Below are 27,748 nucleotides of genomic sequence, written 5' to 3'. Positions count from 1 at the left end.
TTTTGTGCGCATTGTGCTTAAATTATACTAAAAGCGACTCTGTCTCCCTCTTTGTCTCTGTTTTCATCTCTGATTCTGTCTCTGAGTCTCTTTCTCTTTTGCTTTCGCTTCACTCTCTTTGCTACCTTTTCTCCCTCCCTCTGTCTTTCTCCCATACTTGTTAAGCTCTGCTCTTAGGGAAAGGCCTCTGAAGGGCAAGGATTCTTTTTCCACCCCCACTCTCCCATCAGGTGCCCCAATAGTCCATCCTCTGTCTGCTTCAGAAAACGAAAAAGGAGCCAAAGGACTTGAGGCAAGCCACCCCTAAGTGACTGCTAATTTCTTGTCAATTGTTATCCTTTATTTAAATATCTTGGGTCCAAACCAGGTGTTCTTCTTTTATGGGAGCTTTTCTGTTCCTTTTCTTCCCCTCCCTCTCCTTCTTCAGTTTCTCGGGCTCTTGCAGAGGAAAATGTCTTGTGAAGTAGGACCCACAAGAAAATGGTTTAGGTTCTAGGCCTCTAGAGGTAGGGGAAAGTACTTGATCTGCTAGCTGCTTTCTTTTCTGGGGATCAAAAAAGGAAATCAGACAAACAATGTTTGAATGGGCTTTTGTTCTTCTTTTGGTTGGGAGAGACTTTGAATGGTTGTTTTGCAGTTGGAAAAGCAAATGGAGGAAATGGATTTTTTTTAAATAATTGAATGTCTTTCATACAGGTAGGACTGCTAGATCCCCCCCCCCCCTTACCTTATCTAGTGTCCTGGCAAAGAAATGCCTATACCAATAGGTCTTTCTAGATTTTTCTCTGGCCAACTTTGCTATGGGCCCAGAAAACCATTGAAGAAGAGGTTGGGGAAGTAGACAGAAGGAAATTATGAATTACCCATCTAGTTCAAGTTCTGTATCTATTTCTGAAGACTAATTTAGTGACATTTACAATGACGATAAACTTTGGGCTTCCCAAACTGGGGCAACCATCAACTTTGGTCAAAGAGACAACAAAAGGGAGAGAGGGAGAGATACCAGGGTGGTGGCTTCTTGTCTCCAAGGGTAGCCAGAGAAAATTCTCTTTTCCATATGAAAATCTTCTTTGCATGATATCCCCCAGAAAACCAATCGGAAATATTAAGGGGAGACCTAGGTGTTCAAAGTGGCTGAGAGAAATTCAGGGTTATGGTTTCAGGATTCACAATTCTCCTTTCTCACTCCACCAAATTAAACTCCCAAATTTCAGTGGGCTAAGTTCTGATTAAGACAGACTGCCTTGCTGCCCACATTCTAGGGAAAAGGAAAGCAGAGAACATGGAAGAAACAACTCAGATTGTGAGGGACTGGTGTGAAGTGGTTGAGGAAGGGGCAGGCTTCTCCCATCACTTAAGTTTTCATAGTTGAGTTCAAGGAGTAATGACTCATTGTCCTTGGCCTTACCTATCATTTCTACCCAGATGATTAAAAAAAAACATATTAAGAGTCCTAAAAGTCTTGAAATTCGTTTTCCATCGGTAATGAGATTTATGAAGTAATTGATTTAGGTCACTGGATATATAATTAGCAGCAGGGCCACACTTGCGAGGTTTAGCGATTAAATGTGGGGAAACCGAGCACATGGGGAGGGAAGAGTGTGCGTGCTTTAGTGTGGGCTTTCTCCGGTCTAGGTACCTAAATAAAATCTACATTCCCTTCATTATTTTTACTAAATGGAAAGGTACATTGGTTGATGTGACAGAATGAGAAAATATTTACTTGATTGGTGCTTTAAAAATAGAGAACCCACGTACTGTTGTTTTCTGTGAAACATTCTAGAGTGGGGTGAGACAGGAGTTTTAAATGCTTTTCCACTTACGACTCACCAAGCCTAGGGAAAGTGAGAGGAAGGAGATAAACTGCATCAGCATTTTGTATTCTCTAGGGAGAAGCTTTCTATTCTGCAGTCTGACTCAAAGACACACGTGCCAACTTGGGCAGAGATACATATATTTGCACCTTTACAAATAGCCTCATGCATTTGTTCTGATACACACAAGCATTTGATGCTTATATAAAAACCTTGACACATTCAGGGATACATATTTATACCCCTCCCCACCCCCACCCCACCCCCACATACACCCTACACTCACTTTCATACTTTCAAGAGGCTTCTCCCTCCTTTTCTCGTGACCCCATATATCAAATTGGTCCTGTCGTATGGAAATCTGTCTGCCTAGTGAAGAATGTGGATCCTGAGGGGAAGGGGAGCGAAATTAACTCGAATGGGACTTGGCTCTACGTCCCTCTTAAGAGACAAGCATGAATCTTTCCTCCGCAGCTGAAGACCTCCTCTTACCCTGGGAGGCCTGTGAACGCCGAATCCATTGTAAAGTCTGGGTCCGGTTGAGCGCGGGAAGGGGACCCAGATTTGAATGCTGGGCCCCTGATTGGTCTGGGCCAGGTTGACGTCACTTCCCCGCGGGGTGATTACCATCAGAAAAGAGGGCTAGTTGGGCAGTGGGCGGGGGTGGGGGGTGCTCCCTGTGTGCGCGGCGCCTCGGGACCTCAGTGCATGACCTGCATGCAAACCGACCGCTTCCTCCTAGTGGTCGGAGCCCCCCCGCCGGGCAGCTCGGGAGGCCCAGCCAGCAGCTTCAGGCAGCCCCCCGGGAACTGCCCGGGCTCCAGGAGGGAGATGCAGGGCGCTCAACTGATGTCCTCTCTCTTTCTCTCTTTTTTCTCCTTTTGCTCTTTTCCTTGCTTTCCTGGGGCCAGGAGCAGCCCAAGAAGTCGCCTTTCCCTACCAGCCAGCCCTCTCCCAACCCAACACGTCGGGCGGGCTCCGGAGGCGGCGGCAAGGGGGCCTGCGGGATCGAGGCCCGTTTCTCTCTTTGGTTATCTAGCTGTATGAGTGTTATTGAGCTATCATAAAGCTAGATAACCGAAAGTAGAAATGACTTTCACAACTTCTCCGAGCTGGGAGAGCCCCCCCTCCCAAACTACCACCACTGTCTTCAAGTTCTCACAAACCCCGCCTTGTCCCAAGACGAGAGGAGGCGGCGGTTGCAACGGAGCCTGAGGACCCAGGAATCCGACTTACAAAGTAGAGGCCAGGGGACGGCCCCTACCCAGAACCAGGTACCTAAGTTCTCTCTGTCTTTCGGTTCACAGATCTGTGCCAGATCCCAGCTCCTCGACTAGGGGAAGGAAACTTTTCCCTCGCCTGGGACTTGGTTTCTTTCTTTGCTAGCCAAGCATTTGGTTAAGGAACCCGAGGAACTGAGTAGAAGGGGGGGGGGGGGGCGGGGCGGGGAAGGGTTGTCTGGAAAGAGAAAGGGAAATGTGAGTGGGGAGGGAGGGGATGAGGTTGAAGAGGGGTCGCTGATGGGAGGGAGACAAACCCTTTTTCTTCACCCCATAAATCAGGTTGGAACAATCTGTTCCACATAGCTCAGGACTGGGATTTTCGGATGCAAATAGGGCGGGAGGGAGACGGCGGCCTGGCCGGGGGTGGGTGGGGGGGCCTGTGGAGGGGTGTGAAGGGGAGCGGAGGGCTCCACTCTGTTCTAACAATGCGGCCTTTATCGAATTATTCTGCGAGTCAAACCTGGAGCCGCATTAGCATGCGGCTTCGGTTTTTGATCGGGCTGGGGGCTCAGCCCTCCCTAAGCTTCGCCCCTCGGTGAGGTCAAGTTCTTGATAATTTGATCACTTTTCATGGGCTTTGGCAGCTGCCTTTGTGTGCGGTTGGGGGGTCTCTGTGCAGCGTGAACCGGAGCAGAAATGAAGGGGAGTCTGCTCAATAGAAAGGGACTGGGATCCTGGGGGCAGCCCTCACCGCCGAGACTTTCCCTGCATACAAACTATCTGTTTGAACCGGACCCCGGACATCGCCCCGCGCCCCTCCCCTCCCCCTCCCCTGCTTCCCAAGTTGCCTGAATGGTTAACATGCATAAAGACTGCTTCGCTCGCCTCCCTCTGCAAAACCGAGAAGTCGCAACATAAGATGTATTACAATGTCTAGCAAATAAAAAAGCAATTGGGGGAAAATCTGCATTCCGTTCCCATGGTAACGCAAAGCAGCTAGCGTTCTGCCACGCAATCTCCTGGCACATTTTAGCAACACATTGGGAGAAAGGCGAGCTCCTGCCTGGACGACTTTGGTCCAAACGACCCCCTGGCCCCCTAGAACTCTCTCAGCTCAGGAGGGGTGCGCGGTGGCATTGTGGGATGGGGGGAGGGTAGTTTTTTCAAGGCAAGGAAAAGAAATCCTAGTCCTTCTGGACTCTGATTGCAGGTCTGAAAAGACAGGTTGGGGCAGGAGTAGGAAGGGGACTCTAAACAAGTCAGGTCCTGGAGGTCCCACGATCCTCCTTCCCTGGAATTTCTTCCAGCTCACTTTCTTTTACTCTTAGGTCTCAGGGGGCTCCAGGATTATTTCTGAAACTAAGTGGTTGAACATTCGCTGCAGCATACCTGGGTATGTTTCATTGGTGGAGAATAGTTTGTCCAAATCCTCTGGGAAAAAAAAAGATCTGGCTAGGTACTCAACTCTGGGTCTGTAGTGTCCTCCAATAAAGGGAAGAAACCAAACTCCTCCAGTCAGGCAAGCAGGCAGTCCTACGGATGAGGCCAAAATAGATGTTTGCAGATGTATGTCTTGTATGTATGTCCGATGTTTTGCATATCAGTACGTCAGCCTATCAGTGTGTTTTGTGATTTTTAAGTGCATGTTTAGGCATTTGCTTGCAACCCAACCCTCTTTCTAGTGGACCCCAAAACCTACTCACTCAGTAAAAATCTTCTACTTCTTCCCTCAAACTTCTCAATTCCACTTCTTTTTTTTAAAGATTATTCTCTTTTCCTGCCCTTTGCCTTGTGAGAAGAATGTGCAGAAGAATTACCCCTCCTCTAAGTCCCTCACCTAGGTAGACCTTTCTTTCCTTCTGCTAAATGGAGGTGGAAAGAAGGAATGATGGCAGGAAGCTCTTTATTCTTAATTTCACTTCTTACCCCAAATTATCTTTAAATTAGGAAACAGAAATTGCTAACTCATTTTTCAGAAGAAAAATTGGGTCGCTGGAAAAAGATGCTCCGAGGTCACAGTCATGAACAGAGATAGGACCATTGCATTCCCTAAGATCCCCTGACTTTCACTTTTCTGTCTCCATCCCACCACACGTATTTTTCAGGATTTGGTACCAAAGTAATTTAGTATCTTCATTTGTCTACACTGTTCAAGTTGTTTTTTGTTACAGAAGCTGGAAAACATTCCTGAATGACACAATTTGGGAGGAGAATGGAAGGGATCCTGTCCAAATAAGAAAGTTGACTCAACTGCTTTCATCCAAAAAAACTGTTGCTACCAAGATTCACTTAAGCAATGAATCCACCTTCAGGGTCAACAGTGTAGACGACTTGAGCTGTTGAAAGTGATTTGGAAGGAATTACTGTGTAGTCAGAGCATGCTTCTGATTGAATCTTCCGGGTTGTACACCCTCTTCACGTTTTGATGACAAATGGTGAGGAAGGAGAATAGAGCAACTTTTCATTCTTAAAAACCTATCAGGAAGGGTTGTGTTTTTGTGTGTTTGTGTGTGTGTGTGTGTGTGTGTGTGTGTGTGTGTGTGATCTTGATCTTAGTGTTTCTGTGTGTGCTGGTGTGTGTTAAGGGCACTGGCCCCGTATCTTTAGCTACTTGTAGTTAGGAATTGACAACAGTCATCAGCCTGGCTCAACTTCAGGCCTTTGTTCGATCTGCATTTGTTGGGTCCAGATCCTTTGTAGTGCCCCTCTCCCCATTATCACCTGGGAACTATTTCCATCCTTTCATAGAGAAAGTTTAGGGGCGAATCTTGGAGCTTCTAACCTGCTTCAATCTTGAAATACTCTACACTCCTGGAAGGAGCGAAGGATATCTGAGTTCAGCTCTAGAGTCAGGAGCCCCTTTCCTCGGAGCTTTGTTTAAGGCGCCCAACTTCCTAAATTCGAGTAGGCTTTTTGGTTTCTGAACACTTTAGGTTGCAGGACCCAGGCGAGCTTTCTGCCCAGCTACCTAGAGGTGAAGGAAGTTCACAATTGACACAATTGACTGGAAAGGTTGCAAGAAACTGAGGATCTGGACCTCGCACTGATTGGAGCCACCCCCCATCTATCTCTAACTCTGTGCGACCTCTTGGTTCCCTGCCCCGCCAAACACTGACCTGGCCTCGGAGAGAGCTTCCTCACTCATTTCTAGGGCTCCTGCTTCCTGGCGGACCAGCAAGGCATGCGGCTGATCTTCCCCAGTATCAGGGGGAGATCACCGGGAAATGAAACCTGGGCCGCGGAGACGAGAGCTGCCTGAGCTAATGCCAGGGAGGCCTCCCAGGGCCAGGCCAGGACGCTGAAAAGCATGAAGGGTCGGAATTAGACTCTCATTTAGCGAGCGTTACTAATCCGAAGTTACAGCGCTAATTCCCTGATCCGCCAGGTCCCACACGCAGCGCCCGGATTAGAGGCGCAGAGCTCGCTCTCACACCCCCCCTCCACCCCAAACGGAGCTCAACTGGGGCACCCGAGTCTGCAGGATCAGGGTTAATCCTTCTATCCGCACCGGGCGAGAACGTGCCACGGGGCTGTCCCCAAACCAGCTGGAGTTTACATGCTTGAGGCGCTCCAGGAGAATTCCGGGAGGAGGCGGAGGAGGAGACCAGTCCTCACCCTGCCAGCACCGATTTCTAGTCCTTTAAATATTGACACCAAATCACCTTTCCTATATAGGGCCCAAATGAGAGAATATATGGCAAGATAATGACTTTTAAAAAGTCTTTTTGACTTCTCAATCAACAGGAACTGTGGCCTGGATCAATACGAAATTCACAAACTCTCTGAGAAGGCGGTCTTGATTTCAGTTCTCCAGCTTTCTTCATTTTTTGTAGTTTGGGACATGGTCCCCAAGGCATGAAAGTCCTAGCCTCTTCTCCAATCTTCACCAAAGTCTACCTGGGCAGAGATAGTAACCCATCAGCCCCGGGATACAGGGTGGTATGCTCGTTACCATGGTGATGATAAGGGTTCTAAATTCTACCCCAGATTCGTGAATGGGAATTTCATTCATTCACAAACCGATCCTTATTCTCCTTCTGGTTGGTGTGAAAGAGAGGTGACCAGAGGAGGAGAAAGTCTAAGTGACCTCATCTTTGGAGTTGCTCAAACTTTCTGTCAATTCCCAGTCAGATGGTTATGGTGCATATCAGACTTATGGGTTTTATACAGGATAGAACCAAACAGGTTAACAAGGGAGAGTAGTTACTTCTAGTCAGCGTAAACCATGCAGCTTATTCATAAAGAAAACAACTCCCCTCCCCCTTTTAGTGTGGGGTGGTGGAGAAGAACTTTCAATTTTAGGATTACTTTCCTTTCCAATCATCAACTTTTTCTTGTCATTCCTAAGGTTCCTATATCCCATCTCTTACCTGACTACCTTTCCTGACAGACTCCCTCCTAAGGGTTAATTTCTTTGAAGTTCTGGAAATTAGACTCCCTGGACACTGTGGTCTTCAAATGAAATCTAGGTCTTTTGACCCATTCCAAACAACAGCCTTTTTTTCTTTTTTAAAGTGGGATGATGACAGAGACAGAAGTAGTGAAAAGGAGTGTAGAGCTGTTTGGACCCAGGATAAAGGGAAGCAAGAAAATTCAAATTGGAGATAGAAGAACCAAGTCCCAGGGGTCATGCACCTTTCCTAAACCCAGGTTTTCATCTCTCCCATAGACAGCTGTAGGATGGGTCTCTCTCTCTCTCTCTCTCTCTCTCTCTCTCTCTCTCTCTCTCTCTCTCTCTCTCTCTCTCTCCCCCTCTCCCTCCTTCCCCTTCCCTCCCTCCTTCCCTCCTCCCCTCCCCAAAGAGAAAGGGAGTGGGGGTGGAGTCCAAACAAAACCCTGGTCAGTTGTCTCTTAGAATGGGCAGTTGCCTGTTCCTATAGAGACTTACTCTTTCCTCTACCCTGGTCCAGGCTTAAGCACCACTTTAAGTGGGCTCCGCTCATTCACTGCCAGGCCCCTTACAGCAATTGAGCCGGCAGGGGTTTGAAAAGAGGGCCAGGGCCTCAATGACAGGACCTTGGGCCAAGCTAATTGGTTTTGGTTCAAGGGGATATTGGATTTGTGAAAAGCCCCAACCTGCTTTTCCCACGCCAGAGACCAGGGCCTTAAGGGAAGAGGGAGTCAAGGTGGGTGTGGCCAGGGGAGGGGAAAAAAGGGAACCCCAATATGGTTTCAGTAGATGATATCCTAATCCAGACTAAAGAACCCACCTATTTCTTGTAGGGTAGTGGACTATGTGTGCATGTATGTATGTAAAGGATTTAAAAATTCAGAGGGTGAGTTATGCATATACAGTACTAACTAGCCTAGATCTGAGACCTTCTAGAATTACCTTGGTCTTTTTGGGGGGATGAGCACTTTTATAGGGACTTTGATATAGTCTTCCTTGTTAAGGTTTATGTTTCTGAATCAGTGATGCTCATCTTGCCCAAAATGTTTAATGGGGAGGCATTTCTATTCTCTTAATAGAAGAACCTTCATTCTAAGAATTCAACAAATGTTAAGTTGATAGTTTTTCCTGTGGAATATGGCATCTTGACTGTACCAGAAAAGACAAAATTTCTGGCCTCCTTACCAAGGTTGCTAGTAAAACTCAATCATAAGATTGCTGAAAGATCCCCACACATAGATTTTCTGAGTTAAGAAAACAAAAGATTTAGATTGGTTCAATTGTAATTAGTTCCTACAAAAGAATCCTCTATATATTCATATTCTAAAGGATAATGTTTTGGTATGGTTTAAAACCATCATTGCTGCTCATTATAATAATAATCTAAATATGGTAAGACATGCATCTGGAGTCACTGGGGCTATTTAAGTCTATTAAAATGAGTATGCATGCAAAATACTTATTCTCATAAAGACAGAGCCTTAATAAAGAACTATACACTCATAATAAAAATCTGTGATAATGACAATGTTAGGCATGACAGTGGACCATTAGAAACTGTTCCCATTTAAAGTTACCTAGTGAATTAGATATATTTTTTCATGATTTACATTGCTTGTGAGTGTTGTCATGAGACTTTATGTATAATTATCAGCTCAAAAAATTTCAACTTTTTATTAGTCTACAAATGCCATTCATCACCTGCCCACTTGATGCATATAACAACCAGAAGCATAAGTAGTCTTTAAAAAGGTGTAGAACTACTGTTGTAATGCCAGATTTTCAATTTTGTTTTTAAATTTTCCTTGCTTGGAAAATAATTTCTTTAGGATTCTGGGTCTTTATCATAATGCGCACTGTTGAGAGCTGTGGAGAAAAATTCATATGTATATAAGTATATATATATTCAAGGTTTATGTAAAACTCTATTTCTGCATGTGCTTTAAAATACAGAACTATATATATCCCTAGTCTGTGAGAGCTGGTTAATTCTCACTTCACCAATCCTCAAACATATTAAGTTCCCTTAAAAATGACAAGAACGATGGTATGCTAGTGGTCTCAACCCACTTCTCTAGCATCAAGATTTCCTAGCAGGGTGCTGGAGTGAAGTCTCCTATTAGGCAGACTTCATTAATGTTACCAAATATACTCCAGCACATTTACTAGTCTACTATGAAGTATTATCATAAATAATTAAAATTAAACTGCACTTGTCAAAATAAATGAACAAAGTACAGTTAGTGATGTCTTTGCCTTGATTTGATCACTTGGGTTTGCTTATTCTCTAATTTGCAAAGGAAAAAAGAAAAAAAAGGAAAGAAAAGACTAGGGAGGGAAAGAGTGTGGTAAAGAAAGAGACCCTGTAATCTGCAATTGGGTTTCCAGTCATTAGTGTGACTTAGTGAGGTTGGAATGTATTCTGTAATGTCAGCTCATAATGAATATAGAGGTGTAGATGCTGAAGGAGGGATTTCTTTGTTTACTGAAAAATGACCATGGAGAAAGATTTACTTTTTTTTTTTAATGGAAAATTGTACTCCTTTTCTGAAGTTACCTTAGCTAATTTATTTAATTCATACAAACCCTCCTTCACATTCACATAAGATTATCCAGGAATCTGTGTGTCTGACTTTCATATAACCATTCCTGTTTGTGCCCTGGAAAATTATGCTCACCCAGCAGTAAAGGATGGTCACATTCTTGATTCAGTAAGCTAGTAAAAATATAATAGTAAATTATTAGATGGTAGGTTTTTATATTTATAAGGTTGTATTGTGATACCTCAGTTAGGCATACCTGAATGTATGTGTCTACCTAGGCCAAGGGTGTGTGTGTGTGTGTGTGTGTACATATATATATATATATATATATATATATATATATATATACACACACACACACATTATGTGATGGAGTTTGTGTTTAATATTTCCCCCTCCAATGGGTACAGAAGTCAGTTTGGTAATTAGATGAGAGAGAGGGCCTCAGTCTCTGTCTGGGCTACAGCCAAGAAAGGTCTGTTCTCACCCTGAGTTCTGTTAATGAGCTAGGGACAGGTAAGCATCACACATTCCAACTTTCCTGCCTTCAGCAACATCAAGGAAACAGTGATGAGCTATTAATGGAAGGTGATGGTCCCTGTGCTAATTAGTGCTCCCTTTCAGCTTTTACCTGCATATGCACAAGGCTGACTTGCTTTTCTAAATCCAGTCCAAATCCAGTCTAAATCTAGTCCTAAATCTAGAAAAAAAATATTACTTTCTTTATCCAGAATCATTTTTGGAGAAGAATTAATGAAACTATTCTCCCCATTTCTAAGTTTTTGGGAGGTGCTTTTATTTTAATATGTCAAGTCTCTTTTCTCATTCAATATCACTTCACATGGGTCAGAAAAATAGTGGGAGAGGGGGTGGCTAGGTGGTGCAGTGAATAGAGCACCAGCCTTGGAGTCAGAAGTACCTGGGTTCAAATCCAACCTCAGATACTTAATAATTACCTAGCAGTGTGGCCTTGGGCAAGCCACTTAACCCCATTGCCTTGAAAAAAATCTAAAAAAAAAATAGTGGGAGAGGTGGTTTGCTTTGGAGGAGTGAGCCCCAAAGGACTTTCTTTGTTCTCTATCATCCCCATTGGGTTAGGTTAGGTAAATTTTCATAAGCTCTCACACCCTTTTTTTAAAATGGATTTAAGATCTACTTTGTAGGAAAGAGGTGAAGAGTAGGGACTAATAGCCTTGGGCAGTGAATTCAAAACTTAACTCTAGGCCCATGACTCTGATTCTCTCTCTCTCTCTCTCTCTCTCTCTCTCTCTCTCTCTCTCTCTCTCTTGCTTGGGAGGGGAGGGTTGTCAACTGCTCTTCTGGGCACTTAATACTTTTCCAGGTTTCTTATTTTCTTAGACTTTCTGGACTTCAAGGAATTCTCGGACCTTGATCTTCTTCCTGTTCTCTATGACCCTTCCTGGAAATTCTTACCCTGATTTTTCTCCCCATTTACAGGCAGCATTTTGAGGCTCTTGAGAAATTTTATATGGAGCTTCTGCCTCCTCAGTGCCCACATGTAGTCTAGGAAAAATCCACTTAAATTGATATAAGATTTATTCTTCATTATTTGTAAAAGAATTTGTATTGTTTTTTTTTCTTCCAGCTTGGATTTTAAAGGAACAATCTGAAAAAGATCAAATTAACTTCCTTTTAATTCTATGAAATAGCAATTCGCAACTGCAAATTTTCACTTCCTCTTTACCTTTATGTCTCTTCCTCTTCACCTTTACTTCTTGAGTTTCTTAGCTTACTTCATGACCCATCTCAGGCACCACTTCCAAGAAGTCCTTCTTGATTGCCCTTAGACATTTGAGTTTTGACTTTTCTCCAATTACATAGTATTTAATATCTGTATTTCTTTGGTTGAAGAAAAACTCTTTGAGGGCAGGAACTTTTTTTTTCATTTTATGTTGTAGGCACTCGATAAACATGTGATCATTTAGGCTGCTTATATTTCATAGAGAAATGGGAAAGATGACATATGATTGGTATAGAGAGCCTTGGAAAGGCAGAAGGATAGAGGAACAATAATTTCTTTCCTCTATATCTTTATTTGTGATTGTTTTTCCTGTGGAAGAATTGTTTTATGTCTTTAATTCTGTTGTGAGACAGTGTGGAAAGCTCCAAACTCCTCCCATTCATTTCTGCTTGAATTATTATGATAACCCTGAATTACCCACTTAATTGTGCTAGGTGGATTGGATTTAAAAAATAAAAAGGGATTAATTTCCACATTGCAACTCCACTGGGCCTGTCTTCTCTTTTTCACAGGGTCCTAGATTCCTCAAGCAATTTGCTCTGGGGCACCCAGTGGGTGAAATTTAGACTGGTTCTGGTGGGAGGGTTTTGAAAAAACACAATAGATACTGATGCTAACCTAGCATTTTCTGTGGCAGAATGATTGTTTTCTTGGTTTCTGGGAAGTGTCCTGCTTCCTGGGCTTTTAAACCCAGAACTCTGGTTAGTTGGCCTGTTCTCTGATGTCTGCTCCCTCATTGACTCCAGAGGATGGACCTCTGGATTGCAGTTTTGTGTTCCTGTTCCTCTATGGGGATGCTGAAGAGGGTTTGTCTGTTTCTGTTAGTTTTTAAAATGGTTTTTAAAAATTAGTTTGAGAATCTATTCTAAGCTGGAGATGCAAGTGCATTCATATCATACTTCACTATTATTAACATTCCTGAACACCAGATTAGAGATTTACTGGGATCCAGTTCCAGAATCCAGTAGTCTCTTGCCAAGGCCATGTGGAAGCTAGTGGATGAAAAGCAGCCTCCCTGCTTCCTGTGTTTTTGATTTTCCCAGCCATCATTTCCAAATAGAGATGGCAATCACAAGAGCACTGAAGTCAACTTTTTAGTGAGATCTAGAATGGAAGATCTGAGCCCCAAGAGATGTTATCTTGAAGTAGGCTTGAGAATTCCCCTTAAATGTCTGTCTCCCCTCTTAGGTTTGGAAGAAAGAGGTCAGAGCTGAGGTACAAAAGGAGTCAGGAGTCTTGGTTCTGTAGATTGGACTCTGATAGCAGAGGCTTCTCCTGCTAATCCAGGATGCCTGGGAGAGGACAGTTTGCTTTTGATTCTCTACTCATGGTGGCTTATCCATCATTTCTCTGGATAGTAGAAACTGTAGGAATGAGAATTCCTCATATACCTATCAAAAAAACAAGAATCCTAAGGAACCTCAGAGCTCATCTAGTCCAAGTCTCTCATTTTACAGATGAAGAAACTGAAGTTTGTCCAAGATTGCAGAGGTAAGAAGTGGCAGAACCAGGATTCAAACCCAAACCTCTAACTTTAAAGCTGGTGCTCTTTCCATTGCATCAAGATAAAGATGGGACTGAGTTTCTTAGGCAGAAGAGCCTTAGATTGATATGTATGCACACCATTCTATATATGTGTACTGATGTGTCTGTGCATGTGTATTTGATGTTTGTGTGTTTGGGGATGGGGTGGGGGAAGGGTGTATCTCATTTTTCCAACATATTTTGCAGCTATTTCCCATGAAAGGCCCTGGGGTCATTATTAATTGTGTTCCCGTCTGCTGTGAGGCCCTTCATGCAGATAAATCCCCCTTCTGTACAATCAAACGTGGCTGAGGAGGCACAGGACGGAACATGGCTTGTACTCAGAGAAGATGGAGCCAGGAGAGAGGTGAGTTTGTGGCCTTAGGGCTAGGTGTCAGCTATCATTATCTGCTCAGATTCATGACAGTATGGTCTAACAGATGGGAAATTGGGTGAAATCTCTCCTGAACTTGCGCCCAAACCTTTTACTAGAGCCATTGGGTAGGGATGTCCAGGAGAGTTCTGCATCTAGAACTCAGATTACCAATGCCTTGTGTGTGGGGTGGGGGAGTCAAGGGATGTTAGAGGTGTATTCCTCTTTCCCCTCAGTTTTTCTATTAAAAAAAAATCCTCATTTCTACTAGTCCTTTCTCCCTTTGGCTCTCTCAAGGAGAAACTTCATTTCCAAAGGAGTTCTTGCTAAAATAGACTGTGTGAGAGAAGGTGAGACAAGGCCTAAGCACATTGGAGAAAAAGTGAATGTGTTTTCACAAGCATCCCCGACACACAGCTTCCTGCCCCTTTATTCTGTTTTATGCCTCCAAGTCCCTTCTCTGTTATTCTCAAAGCACTCCACCTCTTATTTTCTTATCTGCAAAGATGAACACAGCTCATAATGCCAAACCACATTGTGAAATGTGAGGCTTATTTAATGCTAGGAAAATCTAAACTATAAGACTATACAACTTTGTCTCTTTCATAAATTGAAAGTTTGCACATGCTTCACAATGTTCCTCATATGCTATGGGACTTTTAAAAGTCTTTTCATCCTTTGGTCAGAAATGACACTCCAAACTTAGGGGTCTAAGTCTCCTGGGCCAATGACTTGGGCTTAAGCCTAATTCAAATAGTTTGAATTATACCTACCCCTCCTAGGTATAATTACTTTTATTCATAGGCAATCAACATTAATATTTTAGGCTAGATAAGAAAAAAAAATCTTTGAATTGAAATTCTTCTTGCCTATCAGGCTTTTTGAGGTTAGGCCCAGGTCTAATGCCTCAATAAACCTTCTGCTTTCTAGCAGTACCCATAATTTGACTACAAAATAATCTCTGTGGACCATCAAATGTAGGCTGTCTGACTAGAAAAAAGTCCCTTATGCGTAGGGTTGTTAGATATCAAGGTGTATGGTTAGGGTTTGAAAAGGGGGAGAGAGGACTTAAAACACCGCAGCAAAAAATGTTAGAACTCAAGGGACAATGTTTGTACCTCTCAGAGTGCCTTACACATATAGAAAGGTAGCATCTAGAAATTTTCCTCTCCTTGTGCTTCCAGCCCCTTTCTGGGCAAGAGAACTTCTTAGATTAGAAGTCACAGGAGAAAAGAGGATGGTGGAAGAAAAAGTCCTATCTTCTTGACACCCAGAAACTGCCCAAGAGGAGGAGAAAGGAAGACCTCCGAGAACTCTGCTGCCCTACCCAACACTCTGTACCTCTCAGGCTGCCCTATTCTTCACACAGTAACTCTCAGGCTCTCTGGTGCCAGGAGGCCATTTTGATGGAAGCAAAGAGCCTTCTGCAAGATAAGATGGCTGCATGGGCACGAGGTAGGTTGCAGCGCGCTAGGTCTCTGACGAGCCACCTCCTTCACGCCCCCTCTCTGCCGACCCTCCCTTCATTGCCCACGGAAGCGTAACAATGAAATCGAGCTGGCACAGCCCAGTTTTGTGTCTGCCACCTCTCCCTCCTCAGGCAGCTCCCCACCCCCAACCCAATACCCTGTTCTCCCAACACCAGATATTAATTGAATTAACACAGACCTTGCTAATTTTCCTTGTGCGCCTGCGTGGTCCCCTGCCTCCTGTTCCAAACCCAGTCAAATGGCTGGGGGGGAAGGGTTTGTGTATGTCATTGGCGCCAGGAGGAACTTTCAAGATTATCTAATCCAACCCCAATCTTTGCCCCTCATTCTACAAATTAGGAAATTGAGATGAAGAGAGGGGCCAAGTGACCTTCCCAAGGTAATGTAGTCAATTTAGTGGCAGAACCAGGATGAAAAGACGATTCCTGCCCACTATACCGCTGCCCTTTGAACTGATTCTTGGCAGTGGCCCTAATTACACCTCATAGGTTTGTTTTGAGAGAAGCACTCTGTAGAAATTTAAGAACTTTATGAATTTGAATTTCTTCTCCTTCCCGAAAGGCTTTAGCCTTATCTTTCCCACCTCAGGGGAGCTAGCACACAGATCTAGAGGGTATTCTTTTCAATTGAAGATGAAATTGAACTATTCTCTTCCAATACCCTGTCTTCCCCTCCATCTATTGTCGTGTTTTTTGGAAGAAGGTCTAAAGATCCGGGAAACCCTCTACAACGCCTATTTGTGCTTTGTCGGTTGAGTTTTTACCAGAATCTCTGGATAGATTTGGGTACCCCACTACTCAACCCTTCAAAAACGGGAGAGGGGAAGAGTAAGAAACAAAGTTTCTTGAATGTAAAATATTTGACTTGCATAGAAGTCCCCCCCAAAAGAAGTTCGAGTTTATTGAGTGTGAAGTTCCTTACACCCCCATTTCGGTTAGGTCCTCAAATGCTGCTGTGGCTTGAGCGTAAAGCGCACTAAGCGCAGTTACATCTAGGGTTAAAACAATTGACCCCTTTGTTTCGTATTCAATTGGGACCTAAACGGTTTCTTTGGGAGTAAAAGCATTTTGTATTCCCCTGCACCCTGGGGTAGTTTGTAGCGGAAAGATCTTGCCTTTTTCTAGTCCAGGAGACCCGAGGCCCAAGACTAAGCTTTCCTCTCTCCTCCAGCAAAGGGCAGTGGCTGTGCCCTGAGGTTGGGTGGTAAAAGGAGTGGTGAGTGGAGAGGATGGGGAGAGATACGGAAGACAGATGCCAACCTCCAGACTAATGTGTTAGCATATGCGTGTATGTGTTTGGGGGATGGGGACGTGTGTGTTTAGGGTGGGGTTGGACAGAATGGGAGAAGGGTCTGGGTGGTACCCAAAACTGGGGGCCGAGGTTTAAGTCCTTTCGGCCATTCCTTCCTAGGTGCCCGATGGTGGAATTCTGTTTCCTTCCACTGTGGGATTTGTGACTAGTCTAGCTCTGCCTGTCTGAGCTGAAGCCCGTCAGTCCCTCGGGCTCTTAAGGGGTCTTCTACCCATACTGCGCCAGGGGCGCCCATTGTGTCTGGAACCAGGAGGCCTGAGCAGATGGTGAGCCGTTGTGTGAACTCGCAGTCTAAGGGCTACTCCAGCAAAGAGAGTGGAGTCGAGATCTAAGGCCAGACCAACCATCTCCTTAGCTCCCTCATCGACTTTTGGAAACCTAATCCACACACAGTCCGAATTGCCCATAAAATTTAATCCCATACCCACGTCCTTACATTTTCCCAGGTTATCTACACAATTAAGATATGAATAACTTGATGATTGGATTCCTAAATTATTCTATATTGTTTCCACTTCCCTTCAAATTTGAACTAGAGATCTGTGATTAATGAAAAACAATTTTTAGTTGTGTTTTGTGTGAATTTACTGAATGACATTTGTTATATATATCCTATAGGGACAGAGATAGGGACTGCATCTGTGATATCAATGGTCTAGGGATCTCCTGGATGTAGAAACCCTCTCTACCAATGCAGGTCAGCACCTTCACTGAAATTTATTATCATAGAGAGCTGCCTAGAACCCTGAGAGGGTTAATCTTAGTTCATATCCTGCCTCTGACATGTAAAAACCCTTCACTACATCTATGTAGCCATCTATACAAGTGTACATTAGCCTTCTATAGATGTAATCCATATATATAATTTCATGTATGTCTGTTTATGTAGCTATGTATACATATGTATATATGTATTTTTTTGCATATATATATATATATGTGTATATATATATATATATATATATATATATATATATATATACATATCCTTTCTCAGACTCTCTGAGAATTAAAAAAAACCTTGGAAATTCTCTAGACTGGCTCCCTCATTTTACAACTGAGTAAACTAAGGCCCAGAAAGATGAAGTTTCTGATCAGAGTACCACAAGTTAAGGGCAGGGCTGTTACTAGAACTTAAGTCTTCTGACTACTATGTTTTTTCTACTATATGATATCTTTATTAACAGTGAAGTACATCCATGAGGCTTCCAGATTAATGCTAAGATTTTTTAATATGCCAGGGGAAAAAAGGTAAACTTACGAGTGTTCCTCCCAAACCTGGCTCCCAGGTCCCATAGATTTTCTTGCTTTGTCTGACATAGGAATACACTCCCAGAAGAGTGCTACATCTTAAATCCAGACATTGGGTTCAAATCCTGGCTTTACCACTTCACTTGTTTGACCTTGGGAAAGTCATCTCCCTTTCTTCTTTTGAAAAAAAGAAGGGGCAGTTTGGACTAAGTCCTTAAAATTACTTTCAACTATAAGACTATGATCCTATGATTTTAAAGTAGTTGGAGTATTATCCTGAATGTGAATAACTAATGAGGAAAACACCACTAAGCACCTCCTCCTTGAAGCAGAAGTACTTTCAGAGCCAGACTTTAGGTCCTTGGGCAACATTAAAAAAAAAAAAAAAACTAAGTCAAACAGCAGAGCATTAATGAATTACTATATAGGGATAGGAGTCCTATCATGACAACATGATAGGACCACTGAGGAAGGGAGGACTGGACTGCAAAAGCAAAGAAGCTTTTTTCTGTAGGTTCATGAGTTGCAGCTCAACAAAGCTTGAAACAGTCCAAAAAAGAACCTTGGAAAGTCGTGTTATCCACAGCTTCATGGTGTGGGACTAGCTGGGGTAGTTTAGGTACCAGGATAGGGACTTAGGTCTTTAGGTTCTCTTTCCTCTCTTCAGGTCCAGGAGGCAAACTTCCTGCTGATAAAGAGGGGTAGTCTGGTGGGCACTGAGTTGAAAACCTAACTAGAAAATGGATGAAAGATGTCATTTTATAAATGCATTTTGCATAAGTTTGTGGCAAAACTGGGGGGACATTCCCATCACTCCTTCTGAAGTACTATTTTTCTTTTTCTTTTGCTACTAAGAGAGGAAAGTTCATCTTTCAGGCCATCTCTACTAAAACTTCTCTACCTCCTTTTCCCCTCTGGGGAGAGAAGGGAGAGAGAGCTGGAGCTCCTCTCCAGCTTTCAGTCTTACAGACTGGAAGATCAGCCGAAGAAATATGAAAGGGAGTTTAATTTGCTATTATTTCATGCCCAAGCAGTGGCTTTTGTGCTTCTGTCACAAAAAGTTCATCCTCACTATAGAAATTCTCACTGTTTACTTGGTTATAGCCAAAGATAATCCTTGGAAGAAAGAGGAGATACTTGTGCACAGGTTATTTCACAGAAGGCTAAGAATCTGAACCTGTTAAAGACACTAAATTATAAGAAAGAGGTGATGGAAAATTGCACGAGTAAGACTATAGATCTAGAGAATACCCCTAGTCATCATCCAAGAAATAGCTTTTAATCATGAAGATCAAGATCAGGTCTTATTGAAATATGTAAATAAACTTACAATATTTAGTAGGATTGTGTACCTAGTATGTGTTTAAAATGATTAATTGAACTGAGCATGATATAGGGCTCTGGAGTCAGAAGACTTAAAATTACTGCCTAAATTATCTTGGACAAGTCATTGAATCTTCTTAGGCTTGAGTTTCTTTATTTGTAAATTGAGGAGGTTTAACTAGATGATGTCCAAGACCCTTTCCAGATCTGAAGCTGTGATCCTATGAGCTAACCAAAAGAGAATCATAGAAGGCATTGGTAACTATATTCATTTGATTTTCATCTGAGGGATTTGCTTCTTACAATACTAATCCCATTTTGCTCTGGGTCAAGCTACAGAGTAAGAAGCATCCAAATGCTTCTTTATGGCACTCTATATCAAGTTCCTCCTAGTTCTCTTTGTTGGATTTGTCACACTGTTTGACGTGGTAGGAAGCAGATCATTTCTCTCTTCTGATGACCATTTTACTAATTACTTTCAAACCACATTAGGTGAAGTAATGAGGAATATCTGACCTGACACAGTCATCATTTGATAAAAATTGGCCAGGTTTGGGGGCTCTTTGGGTAGATAGCTTGAATTTTCTTTCTTATGAGGCTTATCACTTTAATGCATGTCACCTTCACAGAGTGTAGCTCTGGTTGGAAAGAATACTTCCTCTGGTCAAAAGACCATGTTTTTTGAATTCCTAGCATGGTTCCAGTAAGGGCATAACGAATCCTTTGATGATAATATCTGATCACCTAAGAATTTGCTTTGAAATATACCCATCTTCAGGATTGGGGATAGACTTGGCTGCTGCTTAATAATTAGTGGCTATTTTAATTTGCAGGACAAAAAGAAGAAAATTTAAAGGTGCAATTGATCTGCATGTTCCTAGACCCAGGGTATGCAATCAGTTCAGCTAAAACTTTGTCAGTGGTTAGTCCAGGTGCAAGATGAAAGAAAGTGAGATACTGATAAGCTTGAAACAAGTGAGATTTGGAATGGGTATCCTTTGGATAGTTTAGATACCTATGTTCTCTCCACTTCCCAAGAAGGGCAAATTCTGCCTTTCATAGTGAGGGCAGAGTGAGATGTGGCACATCTTATCATAGCAAGAATAACATCTGTAATATTGTGTGCTAACTCCCTTAGACATGAAATTAACTTCATCTTGACTATCTAACTGGCTGCTTTTAGGCAACACCTACACAAGTTGCAGCAGTTATTGAGATAATTCATGACAAAAAAAAAAACTCATAGTGGAAGAGGATTCAGTGACCCAGATTAGCTTTTTTTAAAGAGGTCACCTAGTGAGAGCTGACCTTTTCATTTCATTTTACCAGAGTAATACATGTAAATAGAACTGCATCTTCTCTTCATGAAATGAATATGTCCTGAAAAGTAGCAAGTAAATCAAATTTCATAAATTAAATCATAATTTAAATATATTACTTAAAGGAAAACTGCCATGATTCTTTGTTTTTATAAAACAAATATTCATTTTGCCATGTTAATAACCAGCCTTTAATTTATCTATTTAGCAAGTTCTGATTTTTGCATATTGACTTTTCTTAAATCAGACTTATATCTGTGCAATCTTTCATTTTAGGCTATGCTTCTTTCAGGGTCCCATCTTTTTTGTCCCCAGCTACTTTGCAGCTAGCTATAAAGTCTAACTCAGAGAATTGTCTCAAGGCTTTGTATCTTGCCCTAAACCAAAGACTCCATAACTTATCTTCTCTTTTCACTGAAGTCTTCAAACCAGTTATCTCTTCAACTGTGATATTTCCACACCAGCTCATCCATACTTCCTTGTATCCTTCTCTAATCTCATATGTCAATATTCCAACTTATTGTTCCTTTGACTTCAGAGTCTTAGACATCTCTTGACAGTGACTGGGAACAGCTTTTCTGTTACAGGACTTTTTTTTTAAAGCAGAGAATACCTTTTGTTCCAGAAAACTAATGAAAGTCTGATGCATATTGGAATTAATAATTCAGAAGAGATTAGGACCTTAACATCTATCATACCCTGAATTTGAAGGGTAAATTGAACATAGGCACCAAATTATCAAATAGACAACTCCATAGAATAGTTCATCCCATTTTATTGCAAAATACTTGAAGCAGAGAACCAATGGTAATTTATCCAAAGACTCTTAAGATTTATTGTCATGAAATTTCTCCATAATTTCTCTCAATGAAGAGAAAAAATATTCAGAGACCAAATGAACAGAGAAAACTAGAAGAGATAAGAAGAAGAAGAAGAAGAAGAAGAAGAAGAAGAAAGGAAACCCAATCTGTTACCTAAGCCTTTGCTACATCTCTTGAATATACCCCTTCTCTCTGCTGATGCTGCCATCACTCTGGTTACAGGCCCTTATCATCTCATGTCTGGACTATGGCAATAGTCTGCCAGCTCCAAGAATCTGACTAATCCAATCCATCTTCATTTCAACAGCTAAGATGATTTTCCTAAGACAAAGGTTTGATCATGTCACATGCCAATCCCCCTTTCTGTTAAGGTGGCTTCCTGTCATCTCTAGGATCAAATATAAAATCCTCTGTTTGGCATTCAAAGCCCATCATAACTTGCTCCTCCCCTAACTTCTTAGTCTTCATATACCTTACATTCCCTTCCATACTCTGTGATCCAGTGACATTGACCTCTTTGCCGTTCCTGGAACAAAACACTCCATCTCCCCAGCTTCATGGATTTCTACTGGCTGTACCTTATACCTGGAATGTTCTCCCTTCTTGCATTTGCCCTCTGGCTTCCTTGATTTCCTTTAAGTCTCAGCTAAAATACCACATTCTACAAGAAATCTTTGCCTAGTTCTTCAGTAGTTATCATAGTGTGTTGGCATGGAGACTCCAGAGTAAGTAGAATACAAACAGGGATAAAGGTACTGTTCATTACTTTCTTCCAAAGCATAGATGAGCTTGTATGGTTAATTCCGTATGGGATTTACAAGAAGAGAATCAGCAGGAATCAGTACCATGGGACAGGCATTAACAAACTGCAAAAAAACACATGGTCTAGCCAAGAATTTCTCCTGAGTAAAAATAGGCCTATGTAAAATACTGAGGACGTCTAGCTTTTCCCACCTGACCCTCACTATTTTCCTTTGTTCCTTCCACTATTGGTATGACAAGTTTACCATTTTCATTCTTTCTAATAACCATTCCAAGTGTTTTATATTATTATACCTCTGAGTATGATAATAATAATAATAATAATAATAATAATAATGTGTTTCAAAATCAAGCATGCTGGCTTTGGGAAAGAAGACCAGGAAGCTCAGGTAACTAGAATATAGTTAGAGAAATTTCTTCATAGTGCCCCACAACCCTATTTTATCTGTCTAGTCTCTGAACAGTCATTGCTAATACTAAAGGAATGTCTGGAGGTAGTATTTGGATGAAGAAGTTTAGCAATAACTTAGTACAATATTCATGGTCATAGCTTTGATGAATTAGATAGACATGAGGAGGAATATATAGGAGGAGAGGAAAGCCCCAGATAATTTACTAATCATTTGTTTTGATAGGATCATCTAACAGGAAACAGATTAAAATAGGCTTATCATATTGAAGTTGTTCCACAATGTTGGGATAAGCCCCTTAATTTGCTCCATTTGTTGTTATAAATGAAGATTTTCTTAATAATATCATACTCATCATTGTCATTCCATTTATTGTTTCTCAAAGTATATGGCATTGGGCATATTGGCTTCCTTGGACTATGGGTTTTTTTCCTGTCAAATTTCCCCATATGTGTTTGATATGGGGAATTCCATTCTATCTAAATGAGCATCTCCCTCATCACCCAAGGTTATCTAATGTTGGGGATAAATCTGTAGCTTCTGAAAGGAAGAGACTCCTCACTCCTCAGGCAATGTTGATATTCCCAGACAGGTGAATATATAGTGGCCCAAAGCAATGATAACAATGAACCTCTCATCTCTGAGGGCCCCAGGCTTATTTCTGAGGCTGAAACCAAATTTCTACCAAGAGGGTTTGTTTCCATCAGAAAATTTTACATCTTTTTTTTTCTTCCTTTTCCAGTCTCTCAACTTCAGATACCAGGATTTCTGTATTTGTATAAAGCTTCTGAGATGTACTTTGGCTCAAAGCCAATTTCTTCTTGGATAGTCTTTTTTCTCTGGCTTCCATCCAAAGATTCACATTTTCTAAAATGATTCTTTGGTGAGGAATCAGGGCATATCATTTCCTGAGAGTCAGATTTGCTTTCCGTAGGCATGGGAATTCACCTCTTCATGCATGGAGACCTACCTGGCTTCTAGTTTTAAAACTTCTGCTACTAACTAGCTATGTGACTGTGGGTAAAGTCACATCATCTCTCTGGATCTTGTTTCTTTATCTGTAAAAAGAGAGGTTGGACTAGATAATCTCACAAATTTCTTTTTAATCTAATGCTCTATAAATAGTCTATGAAGAGTATCCTTCCTCTTGTGTTTCATGGAGGGAGGGATTGTTTAGTAGGAAAAATCATTCTCTCTTAGGGTCACGTTAGAATGAAAATTTAGTCTAAGTCTCTTGTCAAGGATAGACAGCTTGAGGATTTAGCCTTTGGATTGAACAATAGACCTTATTTTCTGTTGTCATCAAATTCAAAAGTTTCTGGGTTACTGTTCTATCAATCCTATATAATCCAATAAGCATTTGTAGGAACATACTATGTGCTTACTAGAGGGCAGCTAGGTGATGCAGTGGATAGAACACCAGTCAGGTAGAGTATGGAGACCTAAATTAAAATCTAACCTCATATTCTTATTAGCTTTGTGACCCTGAACATGTCATTTAACCAACTCTCTTTGCCTCAGTTTCCTCATTGTAAAATGAGTTGGAGAAGGCAAACCCCTCTAGTATCTTTGCCAAGAAAACCCCAAATGTATGAGATTCAGTATTAGGTGCTGGGGATACAAAAATAAAATGAAAAATTGTCCCTGACCTCAAGGAGCTTATCACTTTTGCAATATTTTTTTAAAGTTTTTTTTTTATTTTTTGTTTTATTTAAGGCAATGGGGTTAAGTGGTTTGCCCAAAGTCACACAGCTAGGCAATTATTAAGTGTCTGAGGACTGATTTGAACTCAGGTCCTCCTGACTCCAGGGATTATCCACTGTACCACCTAGCTGACCCACTTTCACAATATTAATTGAATGTGTATCTACAAAAGTCAGAGCACTTTGTTGAAATGGGGATAAATATATATATATATATATATATATATACATTTACATATATACACATGTATCTGTATACACATATGTACACACATATCAATGTGGAGTTCTACTTGAGCATATAATCTTTCTATGAAGCTAACCTTATTGAGAGAATGTTTAGTAACTTGGTTTCTAATAGGAACTTTTTCAACTCATTCAGATATCATTAAATAAATTACTGCCTATTTGTGGCATTATATCACCATGGAATTAGCAGTTACACTGGAGGAATCTGACTCTTTGTATAATAACTGCTTACTTTTATAGCATTCTTTATATACAATTTAATTCTTCTGATAACCATATGAGATAGGTAATACCAATCATCTACCTCCATTTTAGAAACTAAAACTCAGGAAATTTACCTGATCTTCTCAGGGCTCTACAATGAATAAAAGGTAGAAACTGAACTTGAACCCAGGTCTTTTGACTCATCTTCAGTATGTGGACAACACTTTGAATAATAATGTTCTGTTCAGTTGTTTAGTCATGTTTGACTCTTTGTGACTCCATGGACTATAGCACATCAGACCCTCCTATCTTCCAGTATCTCCTGAAATCTATCAAAGATCATTTTAATAGTGTCCTTGGGGTTTTCTTGGCAAAGACACTGAAATGATTTCCTTTTTCCTTCTTTAGTGGATTACCTCTTATCAGAACTCTCTACTATGACCTGTCCATCTTGGGTAACCCTGCATGGCATAACTCATAGTTTCATTGAGTTATACAAGCACCATGGAAAGGCAAGTGATTCAGGATTGGATTCTTTGCATTACATCATACAATCATAAATAGGTCTATTCTTCTTCCTGTTTCATTGTCCACAAGGAAACTTTTCAATTCTACCAACATTTTTAACATTTTAGCTGGTTTAGAACATTTTAATTAGATAGTTTGTTTTATCCTTAGGCAGTGAGTAAAATGAGAAATTCGATATTTGCCTTCTGGCTGAATCCACTTAGAGCTTTGGTGTTACTTAATCAATTAGTTGCAGAGATGGTTTGAATAGGGGGGAAGTGATGAGGAAGAAATATAGTTCTACCATAGGCCCAAGAATTATAGTTCCACCATAGGTTGAAAATAAAGTTCTACCATAGGCCTAGTGAACTGCACTTGAATGGTTTATAGCCCACTATGTGTAAAGTTATAATGTTTTACCTTTCCCCATCAGTATCTATGAAGCAGAGCTGTCCTTTTCTGAAGTTGTTCAGTTGGTTACCAAATTCCTACCCAATGGCTCCACTCTAAAAAGGAATCAAGAAGAGAATCTTAGGATAGAAGTTTAGGTGAGGTGGGAGTGAGGGGACTGTTTTGTAATAAGGGATCTTGTTATAGAAGAGAGAGGAAGAGACAGAAACAAATAGAAATGGGAAGAAAAGAGAGGAAAAAGGAGAATAGTGTTGAGTCAGCAATAATTATACCTCAATTTGTATCATCCTTCTATATTCTTCCATCTCTCAGTCTTCTCTTTGTCTGAGACCTAAGAACCTAGTGATATCAAACATTTGATGAGAACACCTACCATGGCTTCTACTGGATTTACTTAGAAGGTCTAAGTAAGACATGCTCTCGTCAGCTCTCAGATCATTCAGTAAGTACTGTGTTTATTGAACAACTAGTATGTATTGAATAGGTGCTTTATATAATAGATATAAAATAAGTTTGACCATGGAGTTGATCTAGTTAAGGAGGCAAGATGAATATATGTACAATGTTTAGAGCATAATTGATATTGCATAGAATTAGACATAAACTTGCATTAGGATGACAAAAGGTAAGAAGGGAGAGATTAAGGTGACTTGGAGTAGTTGGGGAAGCTTTCATAGAGGAAAAAATCTTTAAAATTGGGCCTTATTTAAATGGATTTGCTGAGATAGGCAGAGAGGATGGGGAAAGGCCTGAGCAAACACTAGGCAGTGGGAATTAATATATAGACAGGAGTATCAGGTATATGCAAGGGAGTATGGGAAATAAAGTTGAAGATAGAGTTGGGTCAGATAATGAAGGATCCTGAAAGACAAATAGAGTTAAACTATAAGTAGTAAACAAAAGAAACTCATTATACATGCTTAAGCAGGGGGCTGATGTGAAGCAAGATTGGTGTGGTAGAGATGGGCAAGGTGAATGGGAGGGAGGGAAGGAAGGGGAGGGAAGTAGGGAGGATGAGTGAGACAGAGACAGAGAAAGAAAAGGAGATCAAGAGACAGAGACAGGAGAAAGAATAGAGTCAAAATTTCCTCTCTATGACTAGTCCATGAACTAGACTGTATCTTTTGTGCTTCCACAAATCCCAAGTATTATAAATATTTACATATACAACTATATTTTATGAATGTTTTCCCCCATTCTACTTTATATTTGGATTTTCATTCAGCATATTTAATGATGACTTTCTTAGGATTTTCTATGTCCCAACTAGAATGTGGATTATCAAGCTAGGCCTCTAAGATACTATGGCATATATGATAAACAATGGCCACAAAATAAAAGTGTTTGGTATCCATCAGGGGTTTCAGGTCTCACCCAGTTCTCTCAGGCAGGGTATAATTTTCTTATCTTTAGCTATAATTTAGACATCCTTTGCTTTTACAGACTCTTCAGTTCAAACTTTGCCTGGAAATATATAGAGCCATAAACCTTGATTTCCATGTTGTCTAACCACTCCCTCTGTAAACTAAAAGCCAAAATAAAAACAACCTGTTTTATAGTTTAGTATCCTATGAGTGTCCTTGCAGAGGATTCAGCTTCCCCTTTTGATATAAATTAGAAAGTATTTGGCTCAAATACTTTTTATCAAAGAGTCCTAAAAGGAGGCACTGATTTGGGCTCACTCAGAACATGTGCAAATACACACACACACACACACACACAGAGAGAGAGAAAGAGACATCTGCACCTAACAGAAATCAGTAATGATAGGTAATACAATTTATTGACTTTTTAAAAATACAAATATGGGGGGTGGCTAGGTGGCGCAATGGATAAGGCACCGTCCCTGGAGTCAGGAGTATCTGAGTTCAAATCCAGTCTCAGACACTTAATAATTACCTAGCTGTGTGGCCTTGGGCAAGCCACTTAACCCCATTTGCCTTGCAAAAGCCAAAAAAAAAAATACAAACATGAAGTTTTAGTATATTAATCATGTACTTTTGGGGAATAGAGCCCAAATCTGTAAATAGCCTTTCTCTCATTTATCTAGGGCAGGGCAACAACTATGTCCTGAAAAATAAGAGCAATGACTTTTATAAGCTTCTTCTTACATCTCATGGGTAGTCTTGTTAGGATTAAAAAAAAAAGGTAGACTGCTGTATTTTCTTAGCAAGAGAATTTCTAAGGTCCTCTTCTCCTTCCCCAAGGTATTAAGAACTCTTTAGGGATAAGAAAGCATTTATCCTTAAACTACTTCTGTGAGGTGTGGAGGATAGATAAGCTCACCCTCATTCCACAGGTAGATTCTGCAAAGCATAGAGAGAAAGTAGTAGTAGTAGTGGTTGAGATTTGAATACA

At 41.2% G+C, this 27,748-nt stretch overlaps 2 long non-coding RNA genes across 2 annotated transcripts; one reads left to right on the top strand and one right to left on the bottom strand.

The window, feature by feature from the left end:
* Positions 1-369: 369 nt before the first annotated feature.
* On the bottom strand, positions 370-15,109 carry LOC141520021 (uncharacterized). Its single transcript, XR_012477510.1, has 4 exons — positions 14,971-15,109; positions 6,154-6,335; positions 4,427-4,570; positions 370-544 (listed from the first exon to the last, which is right to left on the bottom strand). It is a non-coding gene; the product is annotated as an uncharacterized LOC141520021 (long non-coding RNA).
* On the top strand, positions 4,962-15,110 carry LOC141520022 (uncharacterized). The gene is made up of 3 exons (XR_012477511.1): positions 4,962-5,472; positions 13,464-13,623; positions 14,904-15,110. It is a non-coding gene; the product is annotated as an uncharacterized LOC141520022 (long non-coding RNA).
* The last annotated feature ends 12,638 nt before the right edge of the window (positions 15,111-27,748 follow it).

The sequence above is a fragment of the Macrotis lagotis genome, chromosome 4 (assembly GCF_037893015.1).
Source record: "Macrotis lagotis isolate mMagLag1 chromosome 4, bilby.v1.9.chrom.fasta, whole genome shotgun sequence".
Lineage (NCBI taxonomy): Eukaryota > Metazoa > Chordata > Mammalia > Peramelemorphia > Peramelidae > Macrotis > Macrotis lagotis.
Note: the sequence above shows the minus strand (reverse complement) of the source record. Positions and strands in the feature narration are given on the sequence as shown.